The sequence below is a fragment of the Myotis myotis genome, unplaced genomic scaffold, assembly GCF_014108235.1.
Source record: "Myotis myotis isolate mMyoMyo1 unplaced genomic scaffold, mMyoMyo1.p scaffold_m19_p_3, whole genome shotgun sequence".
In the NCBI taxonomy this organism is placed as follows: Eukaryota; Metazoa; Chordata; class Mammalia; order Chiroptera; family Vespertilionidae; genus Myotis; species Myotis myotis.
The window spans coordinates 12657621-12685508 of record NW_023416335.1 but is presented as its reverse complement, the minus strand read 5'-3'; positions in this window follow the sequence as shown (position 1 = coordinate 12685508).

Genomic DNA, 27888 nt, shown 5'->3' with positions numbered 1-27888 from the left:
CATAAAGTTCTTTGGCTTGTAGATGAGATAATTTTGTCATTACTATGGTGCATATATTGAGGGCAGGGATTCTCAAAGAGGCACTTTAAATGGAGAATAATCTTAACACATGAAAACATGCTTGCTTTGGTCTACTGTTTATTTGGTCTGTAGGCTTCTGGCATACCCTGGCCCCAGGACTCCTAGTTCATTGGCATTTTCACCACTCCGACTAACCATAGTGCTTTTCCTAACAGCAAATTCTGTTTTGGCATACAGTTTAGGAATGATGCAGATGAACCTTTTGCTGTGTCTTTAAAAATTCCAAGCAAAGTTAAAAGTCTCCAATAAAATTATCTGCTGACCATGATTATTTTGGGGGTGATTCACAGAATGGTTTTTATTAAAAAGACACAACAACTGTAGGAAATAATAACATTTCACCCTAAAGAAAAGTTGAATTATATAGCAAGAGAGAGAGAGAGAGAGATGAGAGAGAGAGAGAGAGAGAGAGAGAACAGAATGTAGAACTAAGTGATTTGGTATGTGATCTGATTAGCACAGAGAACTGATATGGAGAATTTAGAGTAAACTTGGTGTTACAATCAGGAAATTTAAGAAGGCGCTTCAAGATTCGGGGCTGGGAATGAGGCTGGGAGGCACTATTCCTACCTAAGCTATGGTTTGGGTTTTCTATGTTTAAATAGTGGACAGTTAGTAAAATTTAATAGTTATTTCTTTAGCCACTGATCTAGGATTTTGGCTAGATCCTGTGAATTGTGGCTTTTCCCTCATAATCTGCAATGCACAATGTCCCCCATTTCCTACTGTATTTCCTCAGGGCAACTCCTTGTCTGAAATTTATCTTTTGCCAACTACAGCCAAATATTTCATTACAGAATTGATTTTATTTTCTCCTCCGTGGACACATCCCATAGATACTACCCACCCAGCATGACACCTGTTAAATAGTCCTATAAATCATTCTCCTGCTCACTCGGCTTGCCACCATTCAAGAGAAACCTGGGGTAATTGATCCTGATGCAGTCTTTCCACAAGATCTATTTCACCAACCAAAAGGGACTTTCCAACTGTCCCACTAAATTCTCTCAACACTTCTCAAGTGATATATGGTAACATATGCTTTTCCAAGGGGAAAGAGCTTGTTGACAGTTTTAACTTCCGAAGAAAGGAATCTGACAGATTAGCTGTGGCCTCTTCCATGCTATTCTTAAGTCTGTCTCTGCAGCTCTTCACATCACTGATTTCTCAATAAGCAAGCGCTTTGAAGAGCTTTTCCTATCCCCTGGCTTATTGTAAACCAATCATTGATGATCATCAGTGCTTTATTAGGCCACTAACTGACTTCCCTTAGGTCTGGCTTTCTGAACTTACTCACAGGGGCAAGAACTTCATTTCAGCCCTGACCAGTTTGGCTCAGTGGATAGAACGTAGGCCTGCGGACTGAAGGGTCCCAGGTTGGATTCCAGTCAAGGGCATGTACCTTGGTTGCAGGCACATCCCCAGTAGGGGGTGTGCAGGAGGCAGCTGATCAATGTTTCTCTCTCATCGATGTTTCTAACTCTCTACCTCTCTCCCTTCCTCTCTAAAAAATCAATAAAATATATTTAAAAAATGAACTTCATTTCATGCTTGTCTTAAAAGTAATGTTAGGTACATCATCTGCTTTTTATTTTATTAACTTGAAAGCAAAATTGGTACCATTGACTCAATCCTGGAGCCTTGGGAATTCTCAATAAGCTCTTACAAAGATGACAGCCAGAGTTAAGTCAAAGATTATCACTGAAAGATGCTATGAAAAAAGTGGGAAAGACTTTATCAATTCTATCATCATATCATTGGCTCAGACACTTTGTTGGAAGATCTTAAAGGCACTTGAGATCTCAGACCCCCCAGAAAAGGTAAATCCTTATTATTCAACAAACAGCAGCATGATAGGGGTGTTTATTCATCCAGTTTTCCAATGTATTCATTTTTATCTCGTTAATTGTGACTGAAACCTAAAATTATTAAGTATTCTATATAAAAAAACAAAAATGTAACACCATCCACCCCTATCAGCATGCTACAAGAGAAGCAAATCAGAGTCAGGTCCTGGGGTTAGGAAAACAGTGTTAAAAGGCTTGTTAAGAATCTCTAATTGCATCATTGACATCACACTGCTCTTTAAAAACAATCAGCTGAAATTAAGAATAATGAATCTGAAACGGGCATTCATGGCATTTTTCCCAATAAGAAATATATTTTAAAAAGTAAAGGAAAAGCCTCTGTTAAAACTAGATCTCAAATAGAATGTAATTATTTTTTTTCTATGAATTGCATATAACATCTATTTGGGTTTTAAACCCATTAATCTGAATTGCATAACCTTAAGATTATAATATTATTAGCATGCATCACTTTGGGGGATCAAAACTTCTAGATCTTCATAACAGAAAACTGATTAAAGTACATTTGAACTTAAGAAACTTTTTGAGTTAGATTACTTCTCTAGCCCCAGTTCCGCAAATATTTGAGTTAGCCTCAGCTTTAAGAGGATTTTCTTCAATCAGCAGCTTATATGTAATTAGAGCTCTTTAAATTTCCTTTGAGTTTTTGGAATATTTTACAAGTTAATAAAAGACACTTTGCTTTGAGTGCAGTATGGCTCACATCTTTAAATTTTGTATAACAAATAATGCAGGGGTTTTAAGACGTATCTAGCAAATACAGTGTAATTATGATTTGACCGCCAAAGTATAGTTCTCTGTGTGTTGAGTAGATGACAGAGCTGGAACCATTTCAGGGAAAGTGTATGCATAAGAAATACTCTTACTACAGCAAGAAATAGTCCTCTGTGTACAACTGTTAGAAAAATCTTGGTGCATTGTAATTTGAAATAAACAAACAAACAAAAAACCAAAACCAAAACAAACAAAAACTGGTCCCCAGCTCCCTTGAATGCAAATGATTTTAAAGCAAACTACAGCCCATGAAACGAATCAGGTCCTGCCTGTTTCTGTAAGGCACAGAATGCTTTTCACAGATAAACATTTATAATGGATCTGATGATAAGGAACGCTAACTTTAAGCCTTAATTAAATACAATTGTATCCTCCTGTGAGAAATGAATTCCATTCTTCTCATAAGTAGACCTGTATTCCAAAGAAAGTTCTCAGTTACAATAATTATATTTAAAATGTTATCAATACAAATGTCTAAAAACTACACAAGTTTTAATCTCTTTTTGTATAAATACTTATACAATAGCTTTGATTTTGCCTGTTGGTACCAAGCTTCACATATTTACTCTCTAGCCCTTTACAGAAACAGTGTGCATACAGCTATGTTAGAACATATGAAAATCTACAGAGATGGTAAAGGAAAGTTTGCAAAGTGGTTAAGAACAGCAACTTTATATTAAACAGGCTTGACTGAGTTCATCAACTGCCATTTATTGAATCTATGAGCCTGGATAAGTCACTTGCACTCACTAAAATTCAGTTAAGTTATATGTGTACGTTAGTTATGACATTATAATGGGGTTAATGATAATGATACCTAGTTCATAGGGTCTCTACAAAGATTAAGTTGCCAGGCTCATACAAAGATCTAATTAATTATCTATTGCAGCACATGAGTATTCAGGTGCTCAGTCTGTTTTTTGTTTGTTTGTTTTATGGAAAATCAATTCTTAGCAACCCTCACAAACACACAAGCAAAATCATAATCATAGGAGGCAAATTTACTTCCAAATATTTCAAGGAAGAGTTTGAAGAGTGAGCTTTCCCCGTTCAGAGCTTTTTGTGTGTTAATTTGATTGTTTTTGGTAATGACTAAGGCTTAGGTAGAACAATTTGGTCAATTATATTCTGTGATAAGTTGCAAGTCTGTACAGCCGAGAACCTACCAACTAAGAGTTTTTGGAAGGGACCCCAGAGCTTTTGGATCCTGTTCAGGGCACTGGTTCTAGAATATTGTTCTCTTCACGACCTCGCACCTAGGAAGTGACAGATGGGTTTGCCCACTAGAAGAGGGCCAGCTTTCCAGTTGCCCTGTTGGAATGGATCTCAGTTCTTGCTAGAATCCACCAGCTTTTAAGTGCCAAGACTGAGTCCCTCCTCCCCTGCAGTCAGGGCATATCTCCTGTTGAGCTCTCCATGTGCATGAGAAGGGGAAGTTAGACTGCCAACAGCAGGGCAGCAGGCCCTGGGCTAAGATCGAATTCCAACACCATTAACAAACCCCTGGTGAGGATTCTTACCCAAACTGCCAAAGGACACTTTTATGCCCAAAGGGGGCTGCTGTTTACAGGAGGGTTGACAGGAAGAAATCCAATGCTGCTGCCTGGTGTGGGAAGTACCAAACGGAGCTGTTGTAACTTCTGGAACTCTTCCCTATTCTTTCAAAAAGACAAGAGGGAGGATGCATAAGAGCTTTCTCTCTGTGTCACATTGTGTATTCTGCAGCCCCGAGGAAGGCTTTCAAATCGACATATGCTTGGTCACAGCATAAAACTGGAACATAAAACACTGGTAAAACGAAGCATTTAAATTATAAATGCTTTAACCATCTGATTTGTCAGCAACTGGGAATTCTTAATCTCAGTAATCACACCTATTGGAGAGAGGTGTCCATTTGTAATTGAGCAACTTTTTGTCTGTGGAAAATAAAATGCATCAGGCAGTATAAATCACCCGAAATATTTCACATTGGCATTCCCTAACACCACAAGATACTGTGTCTTCTTAAAGGAAAAAAGATGGAAGAAGTGGTTGATGTTCTGCATGGGGCCTGTGTTTTCCTTAGATGAGTAACTTACTTTTTATGACTATTCTAAAGGCAAAGGAGAGGTCTATTTGCATACCTCATTAATATCCCTTTTTTAGCAAGAGCATGCTCCTGATTTTATATATCCATAAACATGTCTGGTCATTATTTGAATAAAAAATAATATATTTCCTGCCAGAAATTATACTCAGGTACCGATGTTAGAAAAACATAAATTCTGCTAAAATTTAGATATTTGAGAAGAATAAATTACAATAAGGATATTACCTGCAGTGTGTTCATAGAATGTTGAATTTGTGTTTTCTTGTCTTGGTCCTTATATTTTCATCCTTTTTATCATTATCCTCTTTTCAGCTTTGCTTTTTATGCATTTTTATGTGAATATGGAAGAAATGAGATGCTAAGAAATAATGTTTACTTTCCAGAGATTTGATAAAACCTATTTACTTTATAAATAAAATAATTTATGTTCATGGACAAGTGTTTTTGCCTATGTATACATTTTTTATGATACAACCTCACAATGGAGGAAAACCAAGATATACTAATTTAATGTCTGAACTACTAGTTTTAACTCACACACTTCCACTCAGAAAATAAGACAGTAACTGCAAGTATTAGTAAACCTACATGAAATGTATTTTTTTCAAATAAGACAATATAAATTGCATGAAGGGAATGGATCTGATGTCACTTTTCTCCATACATTTGTTCAAAGGATATTCATTGAATGGGCACTATGCATTAGGAATGCTATGAGGCACGATAAAGATACAGAAATGGATAAGGAAGCTAAGCCTTTATGAATTCAAACAAGGTAAATTCAACAACTGGAGGCATGGTATGTGTTACGAAGGTTTGTATATTGGTGTATGGGAGCAATAAGAGGAAACTGATTTTATGACCAAGGAAGCCTTCTCGGAAGAGGTATCATATGAACTGAGCCTCCAACACTAAGTAGGAATTGGCTAGAAGGGAAGTGTCATTGCTTGAGCAGCAGGTGTGGAAATCCACACCACAGGACTATTTTTAAGACTTCATACCTACACCTTAATCTTAATCCCTACACCTATTTCCCTGACCCATCAAACCTCACACCTTGGGTAGACACCAGTTTGTTTCCTGTGTCTGAGTTTGTTTCTGCTTTGCTTTGTTTGTTTGTTTGCTTTTTTTCTTTTGTTCTTATTGCACATATATATGAAATTATATGGTATTTGTCTTTGATTTGTTTCACTTCGCATATCTTCTCCAGGTCCACCCATATTGTAAAAAATGACAAGATTTATGGCTGAGAGTAATAGTATATATATGTGAGTGTGTATAGATACATATTTATGGCACCTTCTTTATCCATTTATATACAAATAGACACCTAAATTGCTTTCACATCTTAGCTATTATAAATGGTGCTCCAAGGAACATAGAGAATATATATTATTGAAAATTAATTCTTTTCTTTGATTGAATAGCCATAAGTGGAATTGCTGGATTTTAGGGTAATGTAAATAAGTCATGGGATGTAATGTACAGCATGGGGGATATAGTCAATAATATTGTAATAACTTTGCATGGAACATATGATAACCAGATTTAGTGTGATGATCATTTCATAAATATGGAATCACTTGATGTATACCTAAAATTAATAGGATATTGGATGCCAGTTATATTTAAAAACCCACCAACTTAGTGTATTGAAAGTGAACAATGAGTCTGAAGGGGTACATTGGAGACCAGAGAGAGTTATAATTTATCTTGGAATTCTGGATAATTTTGAAGAAGTTTAACAAGAGGGTGGCTATAGTGAGATTGGCTTTAATTTCACATCCTTGGTATTTGTTTATTCATTCTGTGTATGTTTATAGAATTCAACACGTACAAGTTTGTTCATCCTTCTCTTTTCAAATTAGAGCAACTGGGCATACAGAGTCCCATGCGTAATCATTAGATCACCATTTTAGGTGGCTAAAAACACTGGAAGCCAGGATTTTTCAGGTAGTCCTTTTCCTGGACTACCTTTCCTTTCCAATAATAAATAGTTTAATAAGGTACTTAAATCAACTATCACAGTTACAAAATGTACAGGTCCAAGTTGGAATGATATTTGCAGTTAACGTGTTAAACTTGTCGTCTATGCCAAAAGAACATACTATGTTTTAGCTGCTCAGAAAGAGCCTGTGACTCATTACAGGTGATCATCAATCAGATATGTCTGCTCTAAGAAGCAGCTATTCTTTTCTGGAGAGCAAGAAAATCACCATCAAATTGCTCTAGCTTTCTCATTTGACTGTGGTATTATGAGACACAGGCAAATGTACTTTATAATCTGTAACTTTTAGATACTGCTCCATAGTGATACCTTTTTCATCACTACAAATTCAACATTTTTTTTAAATCAGAGAAATATAATATCATCGAAGGAATGGATACTGTATCAATTCAGTTAATTCTAATACACAAAAATGCTTAGGTCCATATTTATTTAGTAACAATTTGTGAAGTGAAATTTTAAGCTGATTCTAAAACATTTTGCTCAAGTCTTAGTCCTAGACAGAATCCTATGTAATAATAAAAGGCTAATATGCTAAGTGTCTGGTCGGCCAGTTGACCATGCAACCGATCAAAGTGTAGTATGCTAATGATATGCTAAGGCTGCTCAACCGCTCGCTATGACGTGCACTGACCACCAGGGGGCAGATGCTCTGACAAGTAGGTGAGCTTGCTGCTGAGGTCTGGCCAATTGGGACTGAGCGAGACAGGCCGGACATGCCCTGGAGCCCTCCCGCAGTCCCTCCCTAGCTGGCCAACCTCCTGCGTCCCTCCTGGGCCCTGATTGTGCACCAGTGGGGTCCCTTGGCTTAGCCTGTGCCCTCTCATAATCTGGGACCCCTCAGGGGATGTCAGAGAGGTCCTGATCTCACAGGTTGGTTCGAGGGACCCCACTGGTGCATGAATTCGTGCACCAGGCCTCTAGTATATTATATTACTTTGTAGAGCAGTCCAGAAAAAATCATGCTACTTGACTACTGAAAGGTATTTCAGGGGGATAACTGCAAGCAATATAAATTATACAGTTACTCTTACCTGGAGAAATTTAGTGACATTGAAGGTAAGAGAAATGAGATTCCTCTTCATCTTCTCATCCTTTCAAAATGACTCACTTCTATCTAACAGTATTTTCCCTTTCCTTTGCTTTCTTTATCTCTCACCCTTTCTTTGTGAATTGGACTTTTGCAAACTGAAATGATAGCACTGGAGTCCCAGACCGCCTATTGTTTTTCCTTCTCTCCCATTCCCCACCCCACCATCCTGAAGATGATGTATGTTTGTCATGTACTACTCATGTTTAGTGTTATACACACTGGCACATGTCCCAAATGACATGTGCATGCACTTATCCCAATACATGTTATTATTGCTATGAATGTTTAAGTTCATTAATGGCATGATACAGTTTTACTCTTTTGCATTTTTCTCCATTTTAAAAAATTGTTATTGACCAATACAGATTTTATTTATATGTATACCTATATATGAATATTAGGGGAAACTATACTTAATCATGCTTTTTCTTACTGATGGACAATGTGCAGCCTACACAGTTTTGCTATTAGCCATAGTGGTGCAGTGGCTGGGTTGTTGTATCTGCCTTTTTATGCACACACATGGCACTTTCTCCAGGGAGAGCTGGGGCAAGCTCATGAGACACTTTCGTGGAAGTTAATAGGCACCTATGGAGGGGGCGTGAGCCCCACTTCAGGGTGTGTAACTTGGCGTGCACAGCGGAAGATGAGCTTGGCTCTCCCAGTTACCTTTGGCCTTCTACACCCTCTTATTCAGGACACAATTTGTTGGTTTTAGTAGATCCTAGAAATAAAATCAGTTGGTCATAGGGAATCAATGCTGCAACTTAGCATTACTAAATTTCTCTTAAGCATGTCTGTATAAATCACACACTCCTCATTAGGGTTTAATATCTTGCAATTTCCCATGTCCTTTTCAAACTTTTATATTGTCAGAGATGTCCTTTCTTGTCTACTTGATGGATGTGAAGTGGTATATTTTGTTGCCATAACATATCACTCACTAGACACTTGTGAAATAAGACTCTGTCCATGTATAAGCCTAAATTTTGCCTTATCTTTCTCTTTTCATTGCCCCCCCCCAAACAAACAAACAAACAACGTTTTACATTTAAACATATTTGTCAGACCTTTCATGTATAGTCTATTCTATAGACTCCCTGCCTAGTCACTAGCTGCCTAAAGAATGTAACAATTCTGGAAACTTACTAGGAGAGATAGCCACCTTGGAGTTTCTGGGCATGTTAGACACCAATTTCCATGTCAATTTCTCATTCAAATTTTATTCAGGCTCAAAGAAGCTTCTTAGTGATGATAATACATATGGTGATTTTAGTTCAAGACAATAGACTCAGTAGAGATGAAATATCTAACCAGCTACCTGTGGGAAAACAAAACATGCCAGGCCAAAGATAAATAATAAATGGATCAAATATTAAATGTCAAGTTTCAATCATAAAGATGGTGAAGGAAAATATAGGTAAATATTTTCATAATCTTTCAGTTTCAGAAATTTTTATCAAGTTTTACAAGTAACTTGGAGGTCATAAATAAATCATGTTTAGATTCAAATTCATAAGTGAAATCTCTCATATGACACGGAACTATAAAAGTGAAAATAAAAACAAATAAAACTAGAAAGAGATGATAAATTTTTCTGAGATAAATATGCCACACAAGGAATTAATGTTTTCATTACCTAAAAATATTTACAAACAGGAAGAAAGTTATTATATATTGAAAGAAAATTAATAAAGCATATGAACAAGCTGTTATTAAATAAAATACAAGCTATTAATATTCAATTGTCTAGTATCTGGAAATTACAAGTAAAAATTGAAGTATTAATGCTTTTCTTACCAGATTAGAAAAAAAGGACTAATAAGATTAATTTATAAGGTATGACAATTAATAAGTTGGTTTTATAAAACTCTTAATACAACATGTATTATATAGTAAACATTCAATTAACATTAGTTTTTTAATAATGCTGGTTGAGGATAGGGAGAAAATAGTACTCATATCCAATACTGTTAGGGATGTAAATCGGTATAATTTATGTTTTGAAAATGTACTCTGACTGCAATATAGAATGAATTGTTAGAATTGAATGCAAGGTTGTGTGTATTAAGGACTTTCATCAAACCAATGTTTATATTAGCACCAAACAGAAAGGAAATAGTTATGATTAGAGAATGTGGCTAAATTAATTGTGTATCAAGACAATAGGATACTATGAGTCATTATAAATGACTAGAGGCCTGGTGCATGAAATTCGTGCATGGGTAGAGTCCTTAGGCCTGGCCTGCTATCAGGGCTGATCTTTCCCCGGTTTCCTGCAGCCGGCCCCACCCCCTGCCACCACCACCACCAGTTGCCCTTTGTGTGTGGGGTGACCAGCGGGGCAATTGGGGCCCCGGCACCGCCTGCATTCGCCGCCACCCATCCCCAGTTCCCTGTTCCCCATTGGGCAATCAGAGTATGCCAGCCAGGGGGAGGGACCGAGAGGTTGGCTGCAGGCCCCCATCTGGCGAACAGGGCCTGCAGGCTGGGGGCAGTTCCTGTGCTGACTGTCTTCCCCCTGGTGGTCAGTGCCCATCATAGCCAACCAGTTATTCAGCCGTCTAGTTGATTTGCATATTATGCTTTATATATATAGATACTGAATATCAAAGACCTCCCCGATACATTTTTATTGGGAAACACTGTTTACAAAAGAGTATGGGTTATAATATACCACTTACAAAATAATGTATTATACTTAAGTAATAATTAAACACATTAAAATTAATATATATTCTGTGTCATATAAAGTTGACATAACATAATTTTAAACATATGTATTAATTTAAATAAAAAATTAATATATAATAAAAAGTCTTTTTCATTGAACTAGCTTGACGTACTAAAGGGCAAAAAGAAAGCTGCTTTGTTTCTCTCAGGCCACTATTTCAATCGCATTTCCTCAGATATTCAATGGCTTTAGATGACATTTTTGACAGCTCATATGCATCAGTCTGGGTCACATCAGGAAACAGATGGCACACTCAATGCTGAAATAAAGAGGGATTTAATAAGTCTGTATTACAGACATAATAATCAGAGTAAGGAAACCTCGAAGAGATGGTGAAGTGCACAGAGATGCCCGGATGCAAGGAGTGGATGCCAGGACCTGCTGAATGCCTTCAGAGGTGCAGTTAGGGAACTGGTACTTGAGCCCTTGAAGCAGAAAACCAAACTGTAGCCATGGAACTCACAGGAGTTGTCACCATGGAAAAGTAACCCAGACATTACCCAGCCAATCCCGGTACAGAAGGTGTAAGTGAAATGAATATCTCAAAGTCTCTTCCTTCCTCTCTCTGATGTCCCACTGGCACCCTAATTGGACGAACATTATCAGAAGCCAAAGGACATGCGGGCCAGGAAAATGCCAGGGGCAGCCTTCTGTGAAGGAGCAGGGCAGAAAACAGCAAAGAATGGATTGGAAGGTGCAAGCATAGAATAACCACCAGAAAACAGCTTTTTGGCAGATGCCAGGCAATACAATATTCTCGTTCTTCAGTTAAAAAGCCCCATCCAGTCTGCATCTCACATTTAGTGGAAGGCTACTCCTCCAGCCCGGGAGGCCATCAGTTGATTTTCAGCCCTATTGTGCAGCCCTTTCCTTTTCTCCTCCCCTACCTGTTGTGTTGCCTCTTCTTTCATTCTGGGTTGGAGCAGGCCCCAAGAGAGATGAATGAAAGTAAAGAAAACCCAAACTTTTTTTTTAAATCAATTTTATTTCTTGCCCTTGGATTATTGTTCTCTGTCACAGCAAACATCCAACATGATCATTCACTTATGGGCTATTTGTGGGATGGTTGGGTACCTTCACATCATGAACTGTGCCCTTTTACATGGACATGAACTCTTCTGCTGCTGTTCTGAGCTGTCCTCCAGCTTCTGTCCTTTGGTGATGTCAGATTATCAGTGGTTTTCCAAATAGGTCACTCAGCTAGCTATCTGAGTGATCTTTTCCTCTATTTTACTGCTGTAACAGGAAATTGATAGAAATGCAAAGGACCCATGGCCATAGAAATGCAAGCTGTGTCCAGTACAACACAATTGGTTATTGTCCTGTGGATTGTTGCCCGTTTTGCATCTATTAAGCCAATAAATTTCATAACATATCAATTCCTGATGGGCACACACATTTACTCTTTGGATTCTCTCATTAGAAAACAAGCTATAATCTTGGATACATACTTATGTTATGATTTTACCTTTCTTTAATATCACACTGAAACATTTCTTCTCTGGCATCTACGTGCACCATCAGGAAGCCCTTTGAGATGAGGTGCTTTGAGATGACGGACTTAGCCACCTCTGACGTCTTTCTTGTGGCCCATGGGCATTAGACACCCTTGACCCACCAGAAGGCAAATGACAGCTGGCTATCAGTCCTACTCCCTCTTCTTATTCTGCTGTTCAGAACAGGTCCAGACAGGCATGGGCCAGGGAGGAAGCTTTAGTCCCTATGCTTTTCTTAAAGGCACACACAATTTCCCAAGCTCCTTTATATTTTCCTAGAGGCCCGGTGCATGGATTTGTGCAGGGGGAGGGGGTGGTCCCTCAGCCTGTCCTACTCCCGCTCGTAATCTGGGACCCCTCGGGGGATCTAGCAGGTGGTCAGGGAGGAGCCCAAGCCGTGGCCCGGCACCCGGCCGCTCGTGCTCACCCCGGCCCACTGTGCTTGCCGCCACCAGGGTGAAGCTCCTTCATTGAGCATCTGCCCCCTGGTGGTCAGTGTGTCACACCAACTGGTTGATCAGTTGTTCCGGTTGTTTGGTTGTAACAGTCACTTAGGCTTTTATATATATACTAGAGGCCCGGTGCACAAAAATTTGTGCACTTGGGGGGGAGGGGGGGGTCCCTCAGCCCGGCCTGTGCCCTATCGCAGTCTGGGACCCCTTGGGAGATAACGACCTGCTGGCTTAGGCCTGCTCCCAGGTGGCAGAGGGCAGGCCCAATCCCTAGGTGCAGCCCCTGGTCGGGCTCAGTGCAGGGCCGATTGGGGAGTTGGGGCGCCGCCCCCTGTCATACACAGAGCAGGGCAGATTGTGAGGTTGCGATGCCACCCTCAGTCACGCTTGGGGTAGGGCCGATTGGGGGGTTGGGGCACCGCCCCCTGTCACACTCAAGGCAGGGTCGATGGGGAGGTTGCAGCGCCACCCCCTGTCACGCACAGAGCAGGGCCAATCAGGGGGTTGGGGCACCGCCCTCTATCACCCACAGAGCAGGGCCGATCAGGGGTTCGGGCTGCCGCCACTGTCACACTCAGGGTATGGCCAATGGGGTGGTTATGGCTCTACCCCATCACACACAGAGCAGGGCCCGTGGGGTGGGGGGTTGGGGTGCTGCCCTCTATCACCCACAGAGCAGGGCCAATCAGGGGGTTGGGGCGCCGCCACTCTCACACTCAAGGCAGGGCCGATGGGGAGGTTATGGCTCTACCCTGTCACACACAGAGCAGGGCCGATCAGGGGGTTGGGCCACTGCAGCCTGTCACACACAGAGCTGCAGGGCGATCAGGGGGTTGGGGAGCTCCCCCGTATCAGGCACAGGGCAGGGCTGATCAGGAGGTTGGGGCGCCTTCCCCTGTCACGAACAGAGCAGGGCAGATAGGGAGGTTGTGGCCCAGCCCCCTGTCACACACAGAGCCGCAGGGTGATCAGGGGGTTTGGGCGCTGCCCTCTGTCACTCTGATCTCGGTGCTGGGAGGCATATTACCCTTTTACTATATAGGATAGAGGCCTGGTGCATGGGTGGGGCTGGCTGGTTTGCCCTGAAGGGTGTCCTGGATCAGGGTGGGGGTCCCCACTGGGGTGCCTGGCCAGTCTGGGTGAGGGGCTGAGGGCTGTTTTCAGGCTGGCGGGTGACTGAAGCTTCCAACTGCTCCTTGTTTTCTTTTTTTTTATTCTGGGCCAGCTTTAGCTCTGACTCCAGCACTGAGGCCTCTGCTGCTGAAAGCAGGTATCTGGTTTGTTTGGGTTCTATAATCGAAACAATGTATAACTCCACCTCTGCAATCTGGCTCGCTGAAAGCAGGTTTCTGGGGTTTTGTTTAGCTTCTATATTTGTTACAATGTTTCAAACTGCAGACTCAGAGGACGGCAAGGCAGGCGGGGAACGTTGGTTTCCTCCATCACTGAAGCAAGCAAGCCTCATGTTAATTTCAAGCTGCCTGGCTGCTGGCTGCCATCTTGGCTGGCAGTTAATTTGAATATCGCCCTGATTAGCCAATGGGAAGGTTAGCGGTCGTATGCTAATTACCATGTTTCTCTTTTATTAGATAGGACTAGAGGCCTGGTGCACAAAAATTTGTGCACTGGGGGGGGGTTTGCCCCTTAGCCCGGCCTGTGCCCTCTCGCAGTCTGGGACCCCTCAGGGGATGTTCACCTGCTGGCTTAGGCCCGCTCCCTGGGGGATTGGGCCTAAGCTGGCAGTCAGACATCCCTCTGGCAGCCTGGGAACCATCGGGGGATGTCCACTTGCTAGCGGGGAGCAGGCCTAAGCTGCAGTTGGACATCCTTAGCGCTGCTGAAGAGGCGGGAGAGGCTCCCACCACCACCACTGTACTGGCAGCCGTCAGCCTGGCTTGTGGCTTAGCAGAGCTCCTCCCATGGGAGCACACTGACCAACAGGGGGCAGTTCCTGCATTGAGCATCTGCACCCTGGTGGTCAGTGTGTGTCATAGTGACTAGTCATTCCCAGTCATTCTGCTGTTAGGGTCAATTTGCATATTATCTTTTTATTATATAGGATAGAGGCCTGGGTGGGGGCCGGGTGGTTTGCCCTGAAGGGTGTCCCAGATCAGGATGGGGGTCCCACTGGAGTGCTTGGCCAGCCTGGGTGAGGGGCTGTGGGCCGTTTTCAGGCTGGCCACAGCCCCTTCAGGGTGGGGGTCCCCCTTGGGATGCCTGTCCAGCCTGGGTGAGGGGCTGATGGTTGTTTGCAGGCTGGCCACAGCCCTGTCAGTGTGGGGGTCCCCACTGGGTGCCTGGCCAGCCTGGATGAGGGGCTTATGGCTGTTTTCAGGCTGGCCAAGCCCTCCTGTGGGAATCCTTATCCCATGAGGGTGTGGCCAGCCTGGGTGAGGGGCTGATGGCTGTTTGCAGGCTGGCCACAGCCCCTTCAGGGTGGGGGTCCCCATTGGGGTGCCTGGCCAGCCTTGGTGAGGAGCTGAGGGCCCTTTTCAGGCTGGCCACACCCCCTTCTGGGTGGGGGGTCCTGCTGGGGTGCCTGGCCAGTCTGGATGAGGGGCTGATGGCTGTTTGCAGGCTGGCCACAGCTCCAGCCACCCAAGCTCCCAGTGGAGGCTAGCTGGAAGCAGGTAACTGGGATTTATTTATCTTCTATAATTGAAACTTTGTTGCCTTGAGTGGAGGCCACAGCTGCCAGGGCAGGTGGGAAGCTTGGCTTCCTGCATCGCCAGGGCAACCAAGCCTCCTGTTTGCTCCAGCTCGGTGGCTTCTGGCCGCCATCTTTGTTGGGTTAATTTGCATATAGCTGCTCTGATTGGCTGGTGGGTGTGGCTTGGGGCATAGCGGAGGTGCAGTCAATTTGCATGTTTCTCTTTTATTAGATTAGATATATATAGATCTTTTTATACAAGTGTCTTATCTTGGGCCCTTCTTGAATGGCTTAAAAATATTAAAAAAACAATGCTTCTCCCTTCTCTCACAGAGACAAAAACAGACACTCTGCAATACTGTTTATAATTTTGACAGTCCTACAATGACCCACCCCTGTCCCCTACCCAATTGCTGAGTCTACTCTTTGGTTTTCAGGAATGATTTGCTAATTGTTTCAGATTGAAGTCCCTGGAAAGCAGGCTTTGGTAGGAAGAGCAGTACCTGTGGATTGTTAGACCTGCTTTCAACAAGTGTGGGAAAGGAGGCAGAGAGAGGTTTCACTGTGAGTGCCATTTAGAGTTGTTTCAATGTGACACAAGAAGGCTGGTCCTTTTGTTTTTTGTTAATCTTCCCCTAGGATATTTTTCCATTGATTTTTAGAGAGAGTAGAATGGAGGTGGAGAGACAGAGAGAGAGAGGAGAGAGAGAGAGAGAGAGAGAGAGAGAGAGAGAGAGAGAGAAAGAGAGAAGCATTAATGTGAGAGAGATACATCCGTTGGTTGCCTCCCACACACCCTCAACAGGGCCAGGGATGGAGTCTTCAACCAAGGTATGTGCACAGGAATCAAACCCGGGACCCTTCAATCTGTAGGCCAATGCTCTATCCACTGAGCCAAATTGGTTAGGGCAAGGCTGGTCCTTTCAAATACTTCATCAACCAGTAAAACTTTCTTCTATTATTGTATTGAAGTTTCCTCTTTTCTAAATGTTATTTGAGGGAGCATATATTTATAAAACTGTACAAATTACAAAACCGAGGAATACAATTTTATTTAATGCTTTATCAGTGTGTTGGGCTTTTCATAGTCTTTGGAATTGTGGCTTTTCTTCTGTATCTTTTGCTTGAAGTAGTACTTGGATGTCATAATAATGTAAATAAATGTTTTTTTAAAAAATATAGGAACATTTTTCTAAAATAAAACTTATATAGGTATCCTTTTGCAAGGGTATCAGACATTCTGATTCATTAGGTATGGTCTAGAAGTAATAAAATCATGTTATTCATGCTTACAAATAATGAAAAAAGAGATTTGAATCAGATTTGAATCAGGTTATCTGACTACTGGCTTTCCTTATCTTCAAAGTTGAGTTTATCTTTATTTACCTTTTAACAAGAGAATATTTTTATCAAAGACTGCATTTTTACTCTCATAATTCTTTAACAAAAACCTTTTGAGATCTAAATTAAAGGAAAATAAACTAAAAGATTCTCTGGGAAAACTAATACTTTATACAATGTGAGGAAAGTATTATGAAATAACAATGGAATGGTGGCATTGCTAGTTCTATATGTTATTACTAAATGTAAAAATGTCACACTTCTCCAGATTCTCAAGCCTTAGCCCTGACGCAGTCTGAACTCTTGTAATGGGGAAACGATGATTAGTTTTAAAACAATTTTTATGTAATAAATCATGTTATATACCTGTCATAAATACCATCTGTCAAACATTTATAGGCAGACATAGAAGGCTTGATACATATCAAAAAGGCAGTAAGATGAGAGAATCAGAATTCAAACTGGCAGGGTAACTACAACACATGGAAAATTCTTAGGGTACCTTGGAAAGTCTTTTATTTTTTTTAAATACTAAGTTATCTGAGTATGCTCCTGACCGGTGGCTTGAGAGCATTTCTTTGCACAATAATGTGGGTGATTTATGTGAGCAAAATCTCCACAGCATTACACACTGCTGAAAATTTACAGCCGCATTTCCTGAGATATTCTTCAGTATGATGTTCTCCCTAAGGAAGCATTTTTTTTGGCTAAATAACTGAGAGGCACTGCACATGTGTCTCCATTTTGAAGTTATTCAATATATAGGAAAGGCTTTACCAAATAAAGAAATGTATATGCCTTTTCTTATATGTCTTTTCTGTGATTTTTGTTATTATTGTGGTTCAGTGTTGTTTTGTTTTTTGTCCATATGCCTTTTTTTCACACTCTTGTTTATATTTTGTGGGAATAGTGTTCAAGGAAATATACATTTGAACACATAGATTCAATGTGATATAAATTTGCATGAAGGAACTTATATATCCATCTGGTTACAACTGACAAAATTTTATCTTCTTCTGCAGGCTGGTTCCTTACAGAAAATTAATTGAAGAAAATGCATATTGGCAGAACACTATCACTTATGAAAAGCAAAAGGCATATTGTTATAGAAGAAATAAAGGATCAGTTCACCTTCTGAGGGACGATTCCAATTTGGCATTCACTTTGGTAGATGTTCTGATGCTTTAAAATATAATTTATTTACCTCTATTGCCGGGAGCCGGTCCATGCTTGCTGTTTCAAGGGACCTGGCATATATGGCATACTGTTCTTAATATGTTTGCTCACCTTCTTGGCACTATGTGTTTTAACCAAGGTCTCTGAGAAAGGTTGTTTCCCCAGGTAGGGATTTTCCCCTGAAGTTAGGGAGGGAATAAAGCCTCTTAACTAGTGCCAGGTGGGTAATTAATCACTTTAACTACGAGCAATCATGCATAAGCTACATAATCTTTACTCCCTGGAATGGAGATAAGAAACGCCCTAACCTTTGTAATAGAGATTGATAGGATTGAATCAACTGGTATAAATACAGATGTAATAAGACAGTAAGACACAGAACTTAGTATACGGAACCAAGAGAGACAGAACCTAGGCACAGAACCTACACAGAACGTTCTCTAGAGACAGAAGAACTTCGCTGGAGAGAACATGGCAAAAGATCCTGGACAGAAACTGGCCTCAGAACCTAGAGATAGAACCTAGGGAGAGAACATGGCAAAAGATCCTGGACTGAACCTGACTACAGAAATTGGCAACAGAACCTGACTGGAAAACCTAGCGAGGGAACATGGCTACAGAACCTGGCTGGAGAACCTAGCAAGAGAACATGGACACAGAACCTGGCTGGAGATCTGAAGCAGAACTTCGCTGGAGATCCAGACCAGAACTTGGCTGGAGATCCTGGCTAGGCTGCTGATCAGCTGAACGCTGTCTCCGTGTCGTACCTTCTTCGCCGACTCCATCCACACCTTTGGGGACCCCTGGACCCGCTGGGGTTGGACCCCGGCACTCTATTTTATCAGGAAATATTTTTCTTCCTATAATAAATAATGTTATTACAATGGCAAAAAACTTCTATCGGAGACACAAAGTTACCATATTTGACTATAATTTGTACTAAATATTTTTATTTAATTAAAAAATTTCAATGTAATATACATTTAAAAATTTTACAATATTATCACATGCATTTATTTTTCTAATAAATCCAACAAAACATATTTCTAAAAGAATACAATAATAATCTATAGAAACATTAATAGGGTGGAATATTTTATTATAACAATAATTTAACTAAAGTGATATTTTAAACTGTACAATACTGTATTTTTGGAACATATGCTTACACAGCTTAAAATTATGTAAGGACATTAAACAGATACAAATTATAGTTTCAGAAAGTGGAGTTATGTGGTCAAAATTTATTTTTTCTTGTTATCCAAAATATATGGCAATTAATAAATTTTTATTTAGATATAAAAATTTCAGTTTATACAAGGTACTATGTATGTTGAGAAAGTAAAAGTGCATTATGCTTAAAGAATTTGTAAGGTTTTGAAATAGGAGGTTAAAAACAAAGCAAAACAAAAAAAATAAATAAATCCCAGTAACCAAGAAAAATTATGGCATGATTCCCATACACAAGATATATAGGCAATGTGTTTTTCTTCATACAAGGCTTACAATCATGAAATTCATAGACGTTCATTCATCTTTGTGAGAAGTTAACATAATGTTTCAAAATTCTCCAAAAGAAACTAAGGGTGTGTGTTAGTTAGCTCGCATGTCAGTTTTGGGTAAGCATAGATACATTCTCTAGTCACAAAGTAATTTCTGTGAAAAACCATATATTTGAGTTCATTTGTGTGGTCCAATTTTCAAATAAAAACAGAGTATGCCTTTATTAGGGAAGGATAAAAATAAGATGCAACTAATTGTATTATCTATACTGAAGCAATTACTAAGGGAATTCTACTTAAAATTTATTCCTGTAACTATTTTTAAAAATCCAATATTTTATTTTAGAAAGCATCTTTGTTTTGTTGCAAATGTTAGTGCTTGAAAATAGGAAATTTGGGTGTTTTAGGTTAGGACCATTGTGTTGGATTTCCCTGGATAAAGAAAGGCATCCCAATTATACCTTAATTTATTTGATAAATGTATTTGAGGAAAAGTGCAGAGAATTAAATGAAAACTTTTAGGTACCAGATTATTATTAGCTTAAATACATCTTCAGATTCAGAAGCGCCAACCAATTTAAACAGTGAGTGATTAAACTCTCAACCACCTACTTTTCTGTTTATTGATTTTTGAGATGATTCTTCTTTTCTGAGGTTATGAAAAAGCAGATTAATTCAGACACTATGAAATGAGAAGGTAAGCCTGTGGAAATTGTATTACTTTGAAGGATGCCATCTGCCTTTTATGTATTATTCAATTTGTGCTTTTTAAAAATTAGGCCACATGACTTATTCAGTAGTTCTTATGTTCCCAAATTATAATTTATGTCTACTCGTAAGTCTACAAAAATTTACAATTTATGTCTACTCGTAAGTCTTCAATTTGTTGAAGACATCATATTTACAAATAATGGCTTTGAGTTGAAAGCAAATTATGCATTTTAGTGGAAATGATCACTTTTAATCTTTCATTTCCCTTTAATTTTCAAAATATAATGCTATTTTGCTCCTGTAACTTACTCTCATTTTCGAACACCGACTGTTTTATGGACAATGACTGATCACTGTTGTGAGATAAGTAGTCATTTGCGCTCTCTCTGACTATCCATTTGCACACCATTGCAGAACTTAAAGGTTTAGTAGGACAAAAGCCAAATCCATTGCCCTACAATTCAGATCAAGTCTTTGCTAGTGCACAGGATGAATGAAATATATTTTCCCATCATAGCAGATCAATTTAACACAACGTCACAGATAAAATGCTGATTTTCTTTACATTTTCATTTCATTTTCTAAATTTCAAAGTATGTAGCTAGACTATATAAGAAGAACCATACATTTTAGACAACATAGCCACCACATTAAAATATTGCAAAGGATAAAAACTTATCTTGCATATCATTTTCCAGAGTTTATTCCAATTACTGTTTTATGCTAGGAAAAACTTTTAACAGTTGTTTTTTTAAATCACATTATCACATTAATACAAATAGATCAATCTTCAACTTCTAAGAGTGTAAAAAGTAGAACACAACCATATATAGGCATCTGCTAAATGAAAATTAACATTTTGACTAGAAATAACACAAAACGAAAACAGAGAAAGATAAAGAGGGGAAAGCAAGTTAAATTAGTTTTATTTCCTTTTCCGGATTTTCAACCTTTGTGATCATGAATATGAGCAGGTGATTATCCTGGGACACTAAACAAAATAACTTTAAATAATATATATATATATATATATATATATATATATATATATATATATATATATATAATAACACTTAAGTATCAGTTCTCAGAAGAAATGTGTATATTTTTTAGAAGTCTAGAGGATACTTATGTTTATTTGGTTGTACCCATTCAGGAAGTAGTAAAAATAAGGTAGGCCAATTTTCCTTAAAGAGGGTGGGGAGTTCTTGGATCAGTCTAGTACTGAGGCTGGGAACCTATTTTAAGTATCAACCATTGAAAATAAGTGTAGCTCCAAACTGAACTGATCCATCTTGCAAAACCATAGTTACTGTACTGCAAATGGTGGTTACCTCTAAGTTGCTCATATTGGATACTGGTCCTCTGATTCAATTGTTTCTCTGTTTTAATTGTCCTTATTCATAGGTAACACCACGCATTTTTCTTTGTTAACTATGCTAAGGTAATGATGCAACATTATAACAAGATGTAATCAAGGAAATGAGGTGGCTGTGCAAAAATCATAAAATCTAAAGTTCCTGAGCTGGAAAATTTTCTGATCCAAAAATCTCTATATAATTTGTTGTATGCATGTAAAATTGAATATTGGAACTTGCAAATATTATATTGTCTTTAGGTCAATCAATATGTTTTACCATGAAGATTTATCATACTATACTCTGGGCGCTTCCAACAAAGAAAACATTAGGATGCTCAATTTTAAAAGAATACTTTATCCAAACTCTTACCTACTTATATGATTCTAGTTTTTCTTAGGGGCACATGACCAATGTGTAGTTTCATAATTTAGTATGTTCAGTAATGAATGTTTTTAAAATGCCTCAGAACAATTCAAGATATTAAGATTGATTTTTTATTGAATTTTTATTCAATCATTATAGATTTGCCTGATAGAAATAATCTAGTCTAACTAGCCAAGATAATCTAGCAAATTTATGTTGGAACTATAACTAAAATATTCCAGAATAATGTATGAACACTGACAACAAATTTATCCCAGAGAGAAATAAACTGCTTTACTTTTTGTTTTTTAGATTTAATAAATCCATTGTGTATTAAAACTCAGGTTGATTTTATAGCAAACTCACTCTATTAGACACATCAAGAGACTTACATCATTTGATATAACATGAACAACACTGAGGTTACAAGCATTCTGTAAGGGTAAAAATCCAGAGTAAATATGGCTTCCTGGTAGAATGTGATTGCACAATGAATTAACAATCTTATTCTTTTCACAATATCAAAGCTCATATTTCTTATTAGAATACCATTCTGAGATTTATCTTTAGGAGGGAGGCATTCATAGTAAATAATTTTTTTGTGGATGCTGAGTAATGCATCTTATTCACACAAATAAACCCACAATTTCCTACATGCACCCAGGAGAAAAAATCCACAGGAATGAAGGACTGTGTTAAAAGAGTGTGTGCCAGAGGCCAGACATGGAACCTCACATGTGATTATGATTAAAACTGTGATATCAATTTATGTCTAAGAATTCAACTGTGGATTGAATTGCAGTGAATGTTTATTCTTGCTTTATATAGCTTCAGGCACACAATTGTTGATATTATTGAAACTCTAGATAATGTTCCTAGTCATTGTTCCCAGGGATACTTTCCTGATTGACACCTGGTATTCAAGTATTTGGGTTGACACACATCCTACCACACCATCTAGGAAATGTACTCAACAAAATGTACTTTGTGACTTGAAATGGTAAGATTCTCTTCTTAAAGTGCTTATCATAGTGAGGCAGACGCGCCCTGTCTATCTCATTGCATATGCTCTTCAGAGAAGTTTTCACATTATGTCATTATCATATTTATTTCTACATTGTCAGTGGTCTGGTCTGCATTCCCCAGCAAGCCCAGAAGTTCTACAAGAGTCCCGGCCTTCTCTGTTTCTCTTTGGTTGACCACTGTTTGTTTACCAGTGACTACAGTAGCAGAACAGTGGCTGACAGAGATGCTTATTACCATTTATCAAATAAATGAGCAAATGAATGCAATAAAACTTAATAATAAAGTATAATAGGTTAACTTGGAACCTATTATAACATCTTCAAAACACAGCTTTCTGATCTATAAAACAGGGACTAATGAAATTTAATCCAAGAGAGTTGAGTTTATAATTAAAAAATAAATTAAGTGTTCTTAATTCAGTACAGATAGACAATATATGGTTCACCTATGTTAGTTCATTTGCTCCTACCTTTGAAAAGTAGACATCAAGTAAAATTATTTTCCAGAGCTCAGATAATTTACATAACCCAGATGATCCCATTGTGTTTTTTTTAATTACATAATTGGCCATAATTAATTAACTGTTTAACAACTTGCCACCTTTATTCCTTATTCCTTCATTTCAGTACATTGCTCTATATGTTATACTTCCACATTAGAGTAAAAGTCAATTCTATATAGCATAGAATTAGATATTAACATTTTACTTTTTTAAAAAAAATATATATTTCATTGATTTTTTACAGAGAGGAAGGGAGAGGGATAGAGAGTCAGAAATATCGATGAGAGAGAAACATTGATAAGAGAGAAACATTGATCAGCTGCCTCCCGCATACCCCCTACTGGGGATGTGCCCACAGCCAACGTACATGCCCTTGACGGGAATCGAACCTGGGACCCGTCAGTCTGCAGGCGGACGCTCTATCCACTGAGCCAAACCAGTTAGGGCTAGAAACTGACATTTTAAAGAAGATAACACTAATAGGTTTTAAAATATTTTGTATTTAACCATGTTATTGTATAATTCAGGAAACTAAGCCCCATCATTGAGTTGAAAGCCCTTGAGATCAACTCACTGCTAAAATAGATCCCATGCATTTCATGGCTCCAGACCCTTTGCTATTGTTGATGACATACCACTCTTCCTGAGAGATCGGATTTAGCTCTAGAATCATACTCACTACAATGTCTTATACTGTTAGCCTTTTCAATTGGCTAGAGTTGGCTTGCAAGGTGAAACCAAGGTACAATCACAGATGAAGTTGCAACCTCTCATGTTCAAAGCAACTCAGGAATTAGAATCTGATTTTTTTACTTCTCGTTTGCTGATGCCCCTTTTAAAAGATCAAATCCATTTTACTTACGGGAATTTTATTACTTCAAGATGGATAATGGATCATAGTAAAAATAATTAAAGAGGTCAAATAATGAAATGCAAAAGGAAATGTATGTTAATTATTTTAATATTTTACTTTGAAGTTTCAATTACTATTTAATTAATTTACGTTATTATGCCAGTGCTCTTCTTTGAGGCTGTAACTAAAGTTTATTTTTTCTGGGCTTTCAGACTTCTTTTAAACAGTGACTTCATATAATGTGCTACTCATTCAAAACACGGTGGAATGCCATTGTCAGTTATAAATTCATGATAGCCCATAATAATTAATTGGGTAATGAGATTGACCCAATTAAAATAATATTATATATTTCTAGATTTTTGGCTAGGTCTTTCTTTGGCTTTATATTTCTTTAATTAATTTTGAGAACAATGGATAACATTCCTCATGATATTGCAAAGCTCTTCATTCTAGTGGCCACTGAATTCAGAATCTTCTACCAAGGTGTAAACAGAAGGAAAACACCAAGTTCATCATGCTATTAAAATGTCAGTGGTATAGAGTTTTTCCAAGATGTTTCATCTACAATACTTTCCCAATGTTTACTCTTCTACATTACTTGCTAAATTCATTAGTAGATCCTATATAATAAAAGGCTAATATGCAAATCACCTGGAGGAATGCCCAGCCACTATGACGCACACTGACCACCAGGGGGAAGACGCTTAACGCAGGAGCTGCCCCCTGGTGGTCAGTGTGATCCCACAAGGGTAGGGCCATTCAGCCAGAAGCCAGGCATGATCATGGCTGGTGAGCACAGCGGCGGTGGTGGGAGCCTCTCCTGCCTTCGTGTCAGTGCTAAGGATGTCCGACTGATGGCTTAGGCCCGTACATCCCGCGAGGGCTCCCGGACTGCAACGGGGTGCAGGCTGGGCTGAGGGACACCCCCTCCCAGGTGCATGAATTTCATGCACCTGGCCTCTAGTAGTTATATAAAAGACAGAAGTATTGTATAGTCAGATAAATTATATATTATATACTAAGTGTACTATATATTTGGAAAATATCTGACAAAATCTCAAATGCTTTAGATCTATGCCATTTATGTTTGACATTTTACACATTTGACCTATTTTTTAGACATTTGAGTTAATTTATGTATACTTTAATGGTTTATAATTATGGATCAATTGGTATTCTCATATATTGCAACATACTAAGCAATTCCAACATCTTATGTTCTATAATTAAGTGAATAGAAAAAAAAGCATTTTTAAATAAAATTATTCTTTAAGGCACTGCATTTTCTTTACTGATCCATAAATATTTAAGCAATAAATACTTTAGATTTAACATAAAAATATATTCTGAAGTGGTATATATTTTTTTCTCAAATAATGTAGCCTATGCCGCTTCCCTTTAAATATCTGGCTTTCAGGAAATGTATGTTCCTTTAGCACTCAACATATTAACTAGATTTTGCTTTAGTGATAAAACTTTTGGTTTCTTTTTTCTTTTCTAGAAACTTCTTTTAATTTAATTTATTTTTTCTGTTTTAAGGGTTACTCTATGTTGTAAAAAATTTAATATTCTTTCTGAAAGCAGGTGAAATATTAAAATAATTATTAGTACCTAGAAACATTGATTAAATCAGCTAAAATCATATCTGCAAATGCAATTTAATCATATATTTAACTATATATAACATATAAGACACTAAACATTATTTCTGAACAAAGCCAATATATTAATTTTATTTTAAAAATTTATATCCACTAATGGAATAGAATGATAAGATTGACTGGTTCTGATAAAAAGTTTAGTATATATTTGTAAGGTGCAATTAAAGATTTCCTTTATTACATAGTGTTTCTTTCTTTCTTTCTTTCTTTCTTTTTTTTTTTTGTATCAATGGGATTTCTTTGGTAAAAAAATCAGGGCCACAATTTATACTTTCAGTAATTTCAAGTGATTCCTTTTTTGAGTTAGAATATTTTTTTACTAGCAGAACATATTTGACTTTTAAAATCACTAGTGAATACTGTAAAGCAAGATTTTCCATTACCATAAACTTTACTTTTCTGGCAAGAATTATTTCTTATTGAGGGAGATTAAAATGTAAGAAAAATGTGTCTTCCCTCTAAAATTTGCCATGTGACAAAAAGAGGGTAATCTTCTACCTGATAATTAGAAGAAGCTACAGCAACCAGAAGTGCTATTTTCTGTCCTATCCGTGATAAGCCAAAGTTCTGAAAACACAAATATAAAGTTGCATTGGAATTATCTGAATTATACCCACCCCAACCTTCACTCGCCCATACACACACTTCATAAGAGAAAAGAGTTTACTAAAAAGAAGGCATTATAATGGTTGGTAAATGGTCTGAGGATCTGCTAGAAATAAGCATGCATGTGTCTGATTGCTTATTAGAACCATCCCAAACTTTGCTGGAGATTAAAGTCATAGAATATATAGTGTGTCCCCAAAAATGCACTTTGATTCATTATAAAGGCAGTGCTTATTAAAATACATTTAATTTTCAAAAGGGAGCTATCAGCTGTTAAAGTGTATATACGTTTTCTGGGGACACCCTGTATATGATTTCCCCCAATAATGCTCTCATTTATTTTCTACTTAGAATTAAATTTGAAAGATTTTGTGAGGAGTGTACATGATTCTGATTTTGTCCCCCCACCCCCTAATATCTGGACTGGAGTATATAGATATTTGGGCTGCAAAGAAAGAAAACAATAATCGTGACATAAAACACACACACAACAACTTCCAATGGATACTTTTGCTCTTTTGGAACCACTGAGGAGTAATGTCACTCTCAAAGCATGGAACATATTGGACTGGAAATTCTCTCTACAAAGGGTAATACAGTACAGGTCTTGAACTGGTTCTTGATATTTTGAATGTAACAAGGAAATGAAGAAATACAACATTATTCAAGCAAGTTTACAAGTATGTGTTTATATTCACAGTTGCATGTGAATGTGTGTTTATGTGTGATGATATACATCTGTATAGAGAGGTGTGATTGAGCAAATGGCATCTACCTAGTGTTATCCCCAAAATAAAAAATAAAGTCACAGTTAAACTATTAGCTAATCATCTGGTTAAATGTAGTAACTGGTACTTTTAAATCAATTCGAATTCTTTAGTTTCATTGGTCATATGTTTAAGAGGAACATATGTTCAGTTTTTCATTAGAGAAGCAACTTTATCAAGTATAAATTTATAAATTAAATTAAAATTGCAAAAGTATGTATCCTAATAGCATTGATTTAAAACACATCAATTAAAAAGGTCTCTGTTCCCTACAAATACTCATTTCCCTTCTCTACGAACTTTTCTCAATAAAATAAATGAAATGATAGCATATGAGTTTTGATCCTCTTTGTTGACTATCACATTTAATCATGGTTACACAGTAGCACCAAAATCAGGACAAAATACAAGAATTACAGGAGAGATCTTAAATTAAATGAGCTCATTGCATGCATCAAGGGTCTCATTTTCTGAGGAAAGAAGTTTCCAACTGCCAAACTTTGTGCATTTTCTCCCAAAAGAAATGTAGCCCGCTCTACCCAAAACTAAACAAAAGATACAATAGACTGATTTTTCAATAGATCTGTTATCTACGTTTATGGAGCTGATAGCCCATTTAAATAGAAAAAGATAGATTTTACATAAAGCAAGATCGAGTACAAAAGCACAGCTTTTGTAATTTTGGTAATATTGCAATTTTACAAACATATTGCATAGTATGTGTAAGAAAATAGTTCCATTTGTCATATATACACAAGAAAACATTTACAT